This window comes from Aquila chrysaetos, chromosome 8, assembly GCF_900496995.4.
Source record: "Aquila chrysaetos chrysaetos chromosome 8, bAquChr1.4, whole genome shotgun sequence".
Lineage (NCBI taxonomy): Eukaryota > Metazoa > Chordata > Aves > Accipitriformes > Accipitridae > Aquila > Aquila chrysaetos.
The window spans coordinates 41,946,624-41,958,344 of record NC_044011.1 but is presented as its reverse complement, the minus strand read 5'-3'; the positions used below and the strand labels follow the sequence as shown (position 1 = coordinate 41,958,344).

Genomic DNA, 11,721 nt, shown 5'->3' with positions numbered 1-11,721 from the left:
ACCATCACTCAAGCAGGGAAGTGGCTTATTTGGCAAGGAAATTGTCATCAAGAGCAGTTTGCTGGAGATGTTTACACTGTGTTTCTGAGGGTATAATGAGCGCGCTGATAAGATAGTGCGGGAACTAGCTGACTTGAATGAGAGGGGAGTATGTTGATGGGGAAGCTGCTAGCTGTATTCTGCAAGGTGTTTGGGAAATACCCTGCTGGCACCCTACAGAGGCAACGGCATTTACTCTTGAGCATTTATTTCAGGCCACTTAGGGAGAAGGTCTTTCTAGGACAGAAAAGCAGGACTAGGAGAGCTGGGATTTCCAGGATCATGTTTTTCTCCCCCAGGAAGGAATCTGGGGTGTTTTCCCTGCTGTAAACTCAACTATCCCTTCCCAGCATCTGGGGCATTCCAGCAGGGAGGAGGAGAGAAAGAGGTACTGTCAAACCCCCAAGGAGCCCTGGGTACCTCCTGAAAATGAATCATGAAGGCACTCGCCCTGCTAGGGACCCTGCAGGACAGGCATGGGCCAGGGGAGCAGCGCAAGGGCAGGCCGGCTCCAACGCAGGCAGATTATCCTTGCTCCTTCTGTGCTTCGGGGCCTGGCTCGGCAGCGCTCTCGCTCCCCGGGGCTGCCTGCATGTCAACGGCAGTGGATTTACCTTTCTAGCAGAGCGCGGAAAAGCCAGGAAGATTACACCTAGCAAAGCTCCGGTCCCGTCCTCTGCCCCTGACCTCAGCGGTCTCCCTCCTCCTCCCCTCCACCAAGGCGTCCAGGGACACCAGGGACGGACACATCCCTCGGGGTGTGGGCACCCACCTGACCGCCAAAGACGGGGGGCTGGAGATACCGTCCCCCTACTCCTGCTCAGCCCCAGGCGCTCGCCCCGACCCCGGCCGGGAAGGGAGCCCTGCCCTGCCGGGACAGGCAGGTGGAGGGGGACTGGCCCGTCCCGTCCCGCAGGGGTTTCCAGCACGGCCCCGTTTTTGGAAGCCCCTTTCCCCGCGGGCCTCCCGCCACCCGTGTGCGGGCCACGGAGGACACCTAGTGGCTGGCGAGCCATGCCGGGGTGCCCGGCCGCCCTAAAGGGGCTCGCCCCATCGCTCACCCGGGCTGGGAGCGGCAGGGCCGAGGGCTGCTGGGGAGCCCCGCTCTCCCCGAGCTCCCCCCGCCATCTGCAGGGCTCACCCACGAGCCCCAAGCCCCGTGAAATCCCGCAGTCCCGTAGCGTGGAGAGGGAGAAGGGGGGGGGGGGGCTCAGCAGCTGCGGCATACTCCTAGCCCACGTCCTCGCGCAAGCGGGCTGCGCGCGAGATCATTCGAAGGCTACGCGGCGCGGGCGCGGAAGGTCAGCGAGGAGGAATAAGCACCGGCGGTGTACTCCCAGACTGGGCTTCCGTGCCTCCCCAGTATGGTGCAGGGCACAAGGATGGGCAGGACAAGGGGAGCTGGGGTGGGCCAGAGGATGCTGGGGGAGGCTTGCAGATGTGGCATAGGGGAGGGAGGATTTGGGTGGCAGTAGGGCTGCGCCAGCTAGCCTGGGTGTTCTCTCCCGCACCGTGGGGATGCTCAGAGTGCCCCGCTCTATAAAAAAGCCACTAAAAGTGCGCTGGGAGGGACCTCTCCGCTCACTGTTTCATTCTCCCTCACTGCATGGGCAAGATGTGAACGCCTAGTCCAGGCAAAGCTGAGCACTAAAGCCCTCCAGGTGAGGGACCTGGGAACCTTCCAGCGACGTCCAGCAGATCTTCATCCACCAGAAACGTCCTTTTACAAATCAGCTGCTCTTCAACCGGGTGGTGAGCGGCATGTGCTCTCCTCAGCAAGACTGAAGGTGTCCTTCATGTGCGTCCAGACGTACGCGCTGCCTCTCTCTCCCCCTCCTGCTGCCACGGGGCTGGGATCTCCATGAGAGGTACAAGCAAGTGGGTGAGGGCAGGCCCCTCCCTCTCCTGTAGCGGCAGAGGTGGCCCTGGGTGGCAACGTGTCCCCCTGACACGGGGAACTCATCCCGCAAGGCTGTCCCAGCCAGCCCAGAGGGCAGAATCATTGCTGCCAGGGCACAGGGAGACAGGCGGGGAAGGGCAAGCACGCCCTTCCCTGTACCAGAAGAGAGCTGCAGCTCCCCCAGGCCCGCAGCTTTCTCACCCAATCTTCCTCCACCCCCCTGGCTTTCCTTCCTGGGTGCCAGCCAGCCCCATGACGCTACGTTAGGCTGCGTTTGGACTTGATGGAGCCTCAAACTTAAATGCAATTAATGTAATAAAGGCCAGCAGCTAGCGCACGCATGGAGCCAGCTGGAGCAGCAGGAACAGCTCCCCGAGTTGCCCAAGCTCCAGGTGTTCCCTGCCCGTGCACAACAAGCAACATCCCTTCTCCACTCCCTGGCATTCCTGCAGCCCGCGGAGCTGCAGTGCCAGCACACAGCTCAGAGCTGCCTGGGAACCTCCCCCATTATCTTACCTTCTTTCACAACTATACCACCAATGAGGAGGTCAAATCCTGCCTCTCTGCCAGCAGCTCACTGCTGGAGAAGCAGGCTCTGCCAGGAGGTAGCGAGGTGGGGAGGCAGGAATGCATGAGCTTTTGGGCCCTCTGGGTGCTGGGCACTTTCCAAAGCTCACATGCAGCTGCAAAAGAGTTTTCCAACCTGACCGGCCATCCTGTTCTGTGGGGCCAGCAGACAGTCGTAGTGACGGTGCTGGCTGGCACGCAAGGGAGCGGGGCAGATGCCTGGCCTGAGGCTGTGCCCCTTGCTGCTGCTGCCAGTGTCCAGTCTGCTACCCTCACCTTATTACGGGCACTTAACTCACCACATAGAGCTGCTACCGCAGGGACAGAGCTGCCACCAAGTCCAGAGGAGAGCTCCACATGCTAGCCACACCGAAAGCCCTGCCCTGGGGAGGTAGGCGAGAGGATGGGAAGGACAGGCAGGCGTCCGTGGGCAAGAAAGCAGCGGTGGCCATGCCTGTGCCATCGAGAAGTCCATTATCTCCCCTAACTTTGAGTTAGGTTCTGCTGCAGGGGGTTTCTTGAGCTGGAGAACCCTTCAGAGGTTTGTTTTGCTGGGTGGGGGTGGAGAGGGGAACAGCTTTTTCTGCTACCAGGCCACATAGGAGGGAAGCAAAGGGGCCCTGGTGCAGTTGGCAGGAAGACGGAGGCTGGTTACAGGAAGGCTGTGAGGGGGATTCAGGGTGCAGATGGCCCTTTGGGCTGTCCGGAGCAGCGAGGATGCATCCGGAGAGAGGCAGGAGCTAGGACACAGAGCTAGGATAGCAGGATGAGAGGTGAAGTCTGAGCTCCTGCCATTTAACAGCGGGGCTTGGAAGAAGGTATGAACAGGTGCTGAAGGACTGTGAGCTTAGTGCCAGTGACGTAAGAGCTACCTTGATCAGCCTGTCCCCAGATCCTTTCCAAGGCAAACATCAGACATTTTCCATCAGACACTGCTTTCCTTGGATGCCAAATTTCACTCCCATTTGTGCAAGCCAGGGCCGGTGTCCACACGCTCCCGCTGAATTGCAGATCCCTTCCCAAGCCCCAAACACTGAGCGGCTCCTGCCAGGAGCAGATAAGGGACCTAGGAAGAAAAGCGGGGTCAAGGACTGCCTGCCCCCTGCTCCCATCTCCTACTGAATGCCAGCAACCAAAATGTGGTCCCTGCGCTGCTGCCTGGAGAAAAGCAGCCTTGCTGGCCTTCCCTGCAGCTTGCTGATCCTGTTGTTTTCACCTGGAGAAGGGGACGGCATGACACAGTTGTTTCCCAGGCAGTTGCCACCACCCTAAAACCAGAGGGTGGGATTCGGCTGCAGAGGGATAATGCTGACCAAGGACAAGCAAGTCCGGGCAAGGCACGCAGGGCAGCGCTGCTCCTGATGAGTAAGAATGGTGGATGCTAACCCTCCTCGAGGTCTGGTCCTGACCCTTGCCCTGCCTCGGCTTCTGTCAAGTTATCCTGTATTTAAGGCAGTGAGTAAGGGAGGCTCAGGCCCCAAGTTCACTCTCTTATCTAGGTTTTGTATTTCTCTCCCAGAATTGTTCTGATTTTTTCTCCTCCTTCTGTCCTTTTCCCAGTGTTTTCCCTCTTCTTTGTCTCTCCCCCTTCACCTCTGTCTCATTTTTCTTTTGCTGACCTATTTTTTTCTTCTGCATTTATATAGGAAGGGAAGAGGGGAGTAAATCAAGAGACACACGCACGCACACACACGCTGGATATTTGTCTTGCTCAGTCACAGAGTGAATAAGCGTCCTTGTTTCAACATGTTTTCCCATTTAACTTCCCGGGGGCTTTTCAGAATGAGAATTCCTCTGAACAACCAGACACAAGAGCTGAGCTCACAGTCATTTGCTGTGCGTGGTGGCCTCATTCCTCAGGCTTTCCCCCCCTCCCCCGTCCTGCACTCCTGATTTCCAGGAACCCAACAGTGACACAGATTGGGGCCCAACCACCGCCTCCCCTAAAGCCTCCGTGGCAGGCAGGGAAGCCCAGCGAGGTCAGGCTGCAGCTCCCCAAGTGCTGAGCTGTCTCCTGGCACGATGGAGCGGCAGCTCTCGCGCGGACGAAACGTCCGACGGAGGTTCTTCCACATCTCTGGGACTGCTCAGACCAGCCCTGCTGCCCTGGGTGGGTGACGGCTCCCCATCACTCTAAGCAACTTCCTTGCGTGGGGGGGCCGTCTCAGGAGGCTGAGCCTTCTGCAGGGATCTGACTCAAGAGACTGAGGCTCTTGCAAGAAGCAAAGAAAGATCTGGGGGAGACGGCACTTGCTCTTAGCAAGGAAGACACCGACCAGGGCTAGAGCTCATCCCACAAGACTGCGAGCTTGCCGTCGCCCCCAGCCCCTCACCAGCTCCTGGACCGTGAACAAGCACAGCGTAAGGGGAGGAAGCATCTACTCCCTCCTCAGCCCCACCTGCAGCGCTTGCTCAGGGCAGAGGTTGCCCCATCCCGCTCTCCCCTCCCACTGTGCTGGGCTGCTCGCTGGCCATGTCAGCCTGGACACCTCGGGAGGGACAGAGCCACAGTTTCTGTCTCCAGGGCAGGCCAGGGCAAGGAGTGCTTCTCCACGCACAGCTCTCCACGCTACCCTTGCTAGAAACAACCACTGCCTGGAGGGAAGCTTGGCTTGATGTTGCCAAATACAGAGGATTTCAGAGTAGTTCGTGTGTTAGGGAGACTCTGTTAATAGCTGTCTGCCCTTTTTCTTCTTTCCCTGCCTGTCCTTGTTCTGCTCTTCTTTATCCATCCATGTTTCCCCTCTTCCTCTCCACCTGCCTCCTCCAGGCTCGGCACTGACTCACACCCCGTCCCATCAGCTTCACTTGCTTTCGCTCCCAGACCTCACCAGGGAGCTGGGACTTTGATCTCGCCAAGGCAGAGACTGTGCTCTGAGAGGGAAGCTGGGGAACAGCTGCCGACCTTGGGAGAGAACAGATGCTTGGAGAGGAGGGACAGGGAAGCATGGGATTGCAGAGAAAGGGATGAAGTTTAGAAGGAGACTAAGGAGGAGCAAGCAGTGATGTTCCTTATAAACGCTTTTTATCACCCATCACCAAATGCAGAGCTTCTTCCAGCTCCATTAGCACAGAGCCTCTGGACGTCAAGCCTGCCTACAGCACGTGACACGGACTTGTCAAGTCTCTCCTATCGCAAATAAATCTTACCAGTGGTACCCGCAACCCTTTCCCAGCCTGGGCTCCATCCCACAGCACCTCTCTCCCAGTCTAGGACCCCAGATGTAGCTGTATGACAAGCTTAATCAGCATAACTCTTCAGAGGGAGCAAAACTGTCCCTCTGCTCAGGGAGGAAAGGACCGTACAGGAGCCCTGCCCCAGATATGCCCTAGCAGCCTTTCCCATCTGCTGACACACTGTACCAGAAACCTCCCCAGTGGCTCAGCTACTGGAACTGTATCTCACGGGTCAGTAAAATAAGCTCTAGCGGGGAAACAAGGTTTTAAGCAATGGGGCAGAGACGGAAAGGTCTCTGCCTTTGGCTTGCTGGAAAACCAATGTTTTTCAGCTTTGGCAGGCCTTAGTTTCCTGAGGCATAAGATGGAGATTGCATTCCCCTGCTTTGCAGAGTTTGATGCAGGGCATTTTTTGCTGAGATGCAAACCCATAGAGAGCTAGACCTAACAAAGTAATTCCTGCTGCTGGGGACAATACCAAATTGGGCTAAAAGTTCTCATTTCCAAGCATCAGAGAAAAAAGAGCATCCTCACAGAAGAGTACATGAAGAGATCCTGGGGGCTATGGACCCATGCTAGCACCTATACCCCAGGACCCAATCTTTTTCTGGAAGGAGTACAATCTGTGTGCAGCTATCCAGATATCAATAAATTCAGTTCTGCCAGCTGCAGAGCAGGAAATATTTTATTACTTCTACAGCCCCCAAAACCGTAAGATTATATGAACTGTCACTTTTACATAAATAATATCTATCTCTTGTAGTATGCTTTGTTCCCAAAGATCCCAGAGCGCTTTAGAAGATTATGAACAGGTTGGACCAGAACAGAGAACAGAATCACGACCTCCCAAGTTCACATGTGGAACCATCCATGAAATCACATCTGCACGGTTACTGAGGCTGACTTGAAAACTACCAGTGACCACGCTCCCAAGAAGCTAAAAGAGAATATGCCATCCTACAGCAGAAGGTAAAAAAGCTCCAGTGGTCCTTGCCAATCCAACTAAGGAATATTCCTTTCTGATCCCAAGTTTGGAGATTATGTTTTAGTGCTGAGCAGACACCTGAGAGGTGCAACCAGCTCCACCCAACTTCCCCATCTCAGGTTGTGCCCATCTCCAGTGCATGAAAAGGAGGTGGAAAAGAAAACAAAAACTGGAAACCAATGACACAGAAACTAAGTTAATCATCAAAGTGGGGGGAAAAAAAATAATCCTTCCTGGCCTCTACAGGCAACCAGCAGAAGCCTTGAAACACAGGCTTAATTAATTAATTAAAAACAATATGAGCATGGTGCAACAAGTCTTGTAAGCACATTGAAGGCATGCAGTATCATCCATACAGTTATGCAACGTGTTGATGACTGTTGCAAGCTCATCTTGAATCCAGTTCGTATCCTGGTGCCCAAGACTGTTTCAAAGGCCATCCCTGAACTCTGCTCCTGTGATGTCTAGAAATTGTCTTCTAATTTCTAGCCTATATTTTTTAATGAACAAATTTACCCTATTTGATCTTACACTAGCACTGTCCTTTAATTCAAATAGATTTCCCTCTTTAGCTGGTATTCCCTTTCCTGTCCTCCACATGAATTTATTGCTGAGTAGTCATTTTCCCCTTCAGCCTTTTCGAAGTTGAAGACTCAGCATAACCACTAGAAAGGGGTCCTCCCCCAGGCAGCACATATCCTCCAGTTAATGCCCTTGTCCCATCACACACCCTCTCACTCCTTCAGTGAATCACCCTCCATCTGCACGCTCACTGAGTATCGTTGTTACACAACGGGCATTTATATCCTGCCTGTAACTTGTTCCAATAATTAAGATTCCCCATGGTCCAGCTCATAGCCTGCAGGCCTGATTTAAGCCCTGGGAAGCTTGTGTTTGGCCCGCCGTGGTACCCTGGAGGAGCTATTCAGATGCTCACACTACCCTAAAAATCCAAGTCCTTGTATCTGAAGCCAGGTCCTGACCATCATCACTGAGCGTTTAATTCAGCATGTCCCCTAACATGAAAATGCATCCCCCAAATAACTGGATCTTCCTGGTTCAGTTTTTCTTCCCTTCCTCACCTAGTCTGAGACACACAGCTGATTACGGAGGCGGTGAGCCCAAATTGTCACAAATATCTGAAGTTTTTGCCATGTAAATTGAGTCTATCTTGTATAAATCACAGCTCTGAGAATATCTGTAGATCTCCTTTAAGCACACCTGCAGCACTGTTGTTTTTTCCCCATGCGCTCCATACCAGGATAGCTCTACTGATCTACCCGTATGCATTGCTGACTGAATCTGATACGTGTGAAAGCAACATGAAGCCTTGAACTCGTTCTGCCTGCTCTGCTGTTAACGCTGGGAGCTGGTTAATGCATGGTCATTGCTCAATGGTGTCTACATGCTCGATGGATTGATTTCCTGTGCTTTCTTGTAGCAGGAATAGCCTGCATGCATTTCAGTGTAGCACTCTCTGGGCTGTGGATTTATTTTACATAAAGGTGTAAGAAATAAGAAAGGACTGAAAATATGTGGGATGTGAAAGGGAGTGTGGATTAGTGGGTAGAGCACAGAGTAGGCAATTAGCAGACAAGTTCCCCGCTCCTAGTTTGGTTGGAATTGTTGTGAGAACCGGGGCCAGTGAATCATGGGCTGGTCGATCTAATTCTCTATGACTCTCCATGACTTCATCAGTCATTGGTGTTTGAAACTCTGCTCCGGAGCCTGTCTAAAGGAGTGCCCTGGGGTTGGCTTAACTGTTTCTATTCTATTTAGTTTGAAATGGACCCAATTTTTTCACTTTTTCCATCCTGGGGAATTTTTTTTTTTTGGTACCTACCCATGAATATTTTTGTGCAGCACATTGCACAGTGGAAAAGCTTTAGTACCAGCAATAAACTACCCAAATGTACTGGTGCATATACAATGAAAAAAAAATTAAGTTTAAAACAATAACAAAAGCATCATGGAATATTAAAAAACAATCAAGGATTTAGAGGGGTCACAATCATGAAAAATAAGAGAATGAGCAAGCAAAAAGGCTGCATAGCAATTTCAGGAAAAAAGTTTCACTTTTGCTGAAAAATTTCAGTCAGTTCCACAGTACATGCCTCAGTTTCCCTAATTGCTACATAGGGTTAGCAACCCAGACCTATTTTGCAAAGGTGTTGTCAAGTTTAATTTGTGAACCTTTGAAAAACGCTCCGAGTTTTTCAGATGAAAGGCACTGCAGATGCCAAACATGGGTGTATACTCTGAGTCAGAGGCATAGACATGGGCATATTGTGTGATCAGCTTGACGCAGTGCACTAGATAGGAGACAGTTGTCCTCTGCAGGAAACGTAGGGCTAGCTGGTGCAAAAATCACAGATGATGCTTACATGAGTGTGAACTCATGCTGTAGAAATCAGGAGCCACCCTCTGGGAGGTGCAAAGATAAAGCCTGCAATAAAGAGACGTCCAGTCTCTACTTTGGCTTCTAAATTGCCTGAAATACATGTGCGCGCACAAGCCTTCTAAATACGGTTGGGAACTGAAGCACAAATTGCCTAACAAACTTTAACTCCAGTAGTCCTCCTGTGATTCCCAGGCAGAATTAGCCAGCATTGGCAGTGGTTATGAGCACCAATAAGACGACGTGCACCTCAAGTTTCAGACAGGTGTGAACAGCAGATTTCCCAGGAAAGGCCAGAAATAACAAGAGGTGGGCCCCATCTGCAAACAATTTTTTGGCATGAAAAAGACATGATGAGGCGTGATGAGGTGCAGAGAGATTATGGGGAAAAGAGTGGGCTTGGCCTTTGGCTACGGAGCACAGCTGCAATCCCAGGACACGTGGCAGCAGAGGTGATGCATTTAGCTCTTTCTCGTCACAGGTGGGCCTGCCACAGTTTCACAGGTATTTGCAAGCAGGACGTGCCCAAGACGCTAATGCCAGGCATGTGGGACGCTGCCAGAGTGAGCTGAGAGCTGAGACTGAAAGGGGACCAATGAAAGTGGCATTATGCAGAAGTGACTGGGAACAGCAGGGAACGTTGCTTACGCACACGAGTGACATCCTTCCTTTCTTTCTGCAGACTCGAGGGAGGTTCAGCTCAGACTACTGGCAAACAGATTCTTCTTCAAGAAATCCAGTTTGCACTTGGCTCCATTAGTCTGTTTGTGTGTATACGCACACGACCTCCCTCCTTCTGTCTGACATAGACCATTTAAGCTGAGGGTTCTCCAAAATTAAGCAGCAAGGACAGATGCCACTCAAGCTATTCAAAAGCCAAAGCAGAACCTGCAGCTTTATGGAACATACTGACTCATGAGGGCTGACAACAGCCCGTCCGAGTCTGGCTGGAGCAGCATTAGATGATAGACATTACAACGTCTTACATCTCAAGTATGGCCATACTTCACCGGTACTACAACAAATGGAGGAGCTAAAGCCACAGCTGGCATCAGGGTAGGTCAGGCAAAGCACAGCCTAACCTGACTTATTGGAGGGTGCCAGTCTTGTATGTGCCTCTGCATGGGCAGAAGACTCAATAATAAACCTCTTCCTGAGCCCAGTTACTCTCGAGTCTGCCTAGAATAACGATTAAACTTATTTACTCTGGATTTGCATCAGTAAAGCCAAGATGAAAAAATTCAGTCCTTAATCTTTTGACTACCTTACCTACTCCAAAATTGTAACAAAGTGTCAGGAAAACAAGAGAAACCAAGGCTGCCTTCTTCCAAGTTAGACCTCTTCATATAGATGTCTTTTGTTTCTTAAGTATTAATGCTAGCTTGGAAAAGCTCTGCTGAGTCTTTTCTGTACACGTGAGAACAGGCGCCTCCGCCCTCCGGTATTTTTAATTACTTGGAGATCTATAGGACTGTTGATGTTGTAAAGATCAGCTCAGCCCAGGAAGCCAGGGGGAAATAAATACATATATGTCAGCCAATCTCTTTCTTTTATGAAATTTGTTTTTAAAAAATAGCATTCCTATGCCAGAGAATGACTTCTGACTCACGAAAGACTATGGTCCTATTAATAAGAAAACTGTCCATTAGAAATTACTGCAAAAGGTGTGGCCTTTCCCAACAACTATTATCCCCAAAAATACCGTATACTCAATCATTTCTCATATATAGAGAGCCATAACGACATACAGGCAGTAAGAGGGGCTGGATCTATGAGCCAGGGGTCCCAACTGCATTTCAGTTGAAGAGAAAGGAGTTCTCTCTTTCCTTTTCTCTCATTTTGCACTGACAAAGCCCTTAGAAACTGTATCTGTAAGACAGGTGCTTCCTGGCTATCTCAGTCTCTCATCAGATCCAAAGTGTATGCTGTTGCTGTTTTGGGCTGCACCTCTATTTCCTCCACACCTAAAAAAGACCTGCAAAATGCAGACCTGGATTTTTCCTCCACTACTTAGGACACTTCCAACCAGGGTTTTGTTACGGATTTCTAATGAGAAATTATTACAGGGTAAAAAACATTCTCCAGCAACACCACCATTGCATTCTGTGAAAATTAAATTAAGCACAAATCTTAGGCATGGTTAATTTACACCCTGGGCGTTAATCTCAGAGCAATCTCACTGAAATTCAGAGCATAATCTATGCTAAATTGATATGAGTGGAAGATCAATCTCTTTCTTTTGAAGTTGATGGAATTCACCAGCATTTATGAGGAGCCTTTTTCTTCTGAAATCTTCTGTGATTCCAACAAGTTGAACATTTCCCAGGAATACAGCTAGCGGAGACCAATCTATTTTTAAAACCCAGTTCTTTTCTCTTGCAAGAAATATTTTGGCCATCTAGCTGTAAAATATATCCTCTTCCGGGTATGTTACAGGTATGTCTCTCAGTTCAGTGCACATTTGTGGGAAGAGCCACGTAAGATACACCAGAACCCTTATCTCAGTGAGAACATGCAATGAGATAGGCAATGGGGGTTTTATTCTACTAGTCACATTAGTGGAGACTGCATGGCCTGTGGGAAAAACAAGACTAGCCAATTTTTACTTCAGGTCAGCTGTGTTCTTCTGATACACGGTTGGGCTATTTCCGGGTC

At 50.9% G+C, this 11,721-nt stretch overlaps 1 protein-coding gene across 1 annotated transcript in view; it reads left to right on the top strand.

The window, feature by feature from the left end:
* The first annotated feature begins 6,522 nt into the window (after positions 1–6,522).
* Positions 6,523–11,721, top strand: part of TRIM29 (tripartite motif containing 29) — a 31,898-nt gene continuing 26,699 nt past the window's right edge. The window contains exon 1 of the mRNA XM_030023404.2: positions 6,523–6,652. The gene's annotated coding sequence lies outside the window, so the exon portion shown is untranslated. The remainder of the gene's footprint in view (positions 6,653–11,721) is intronic.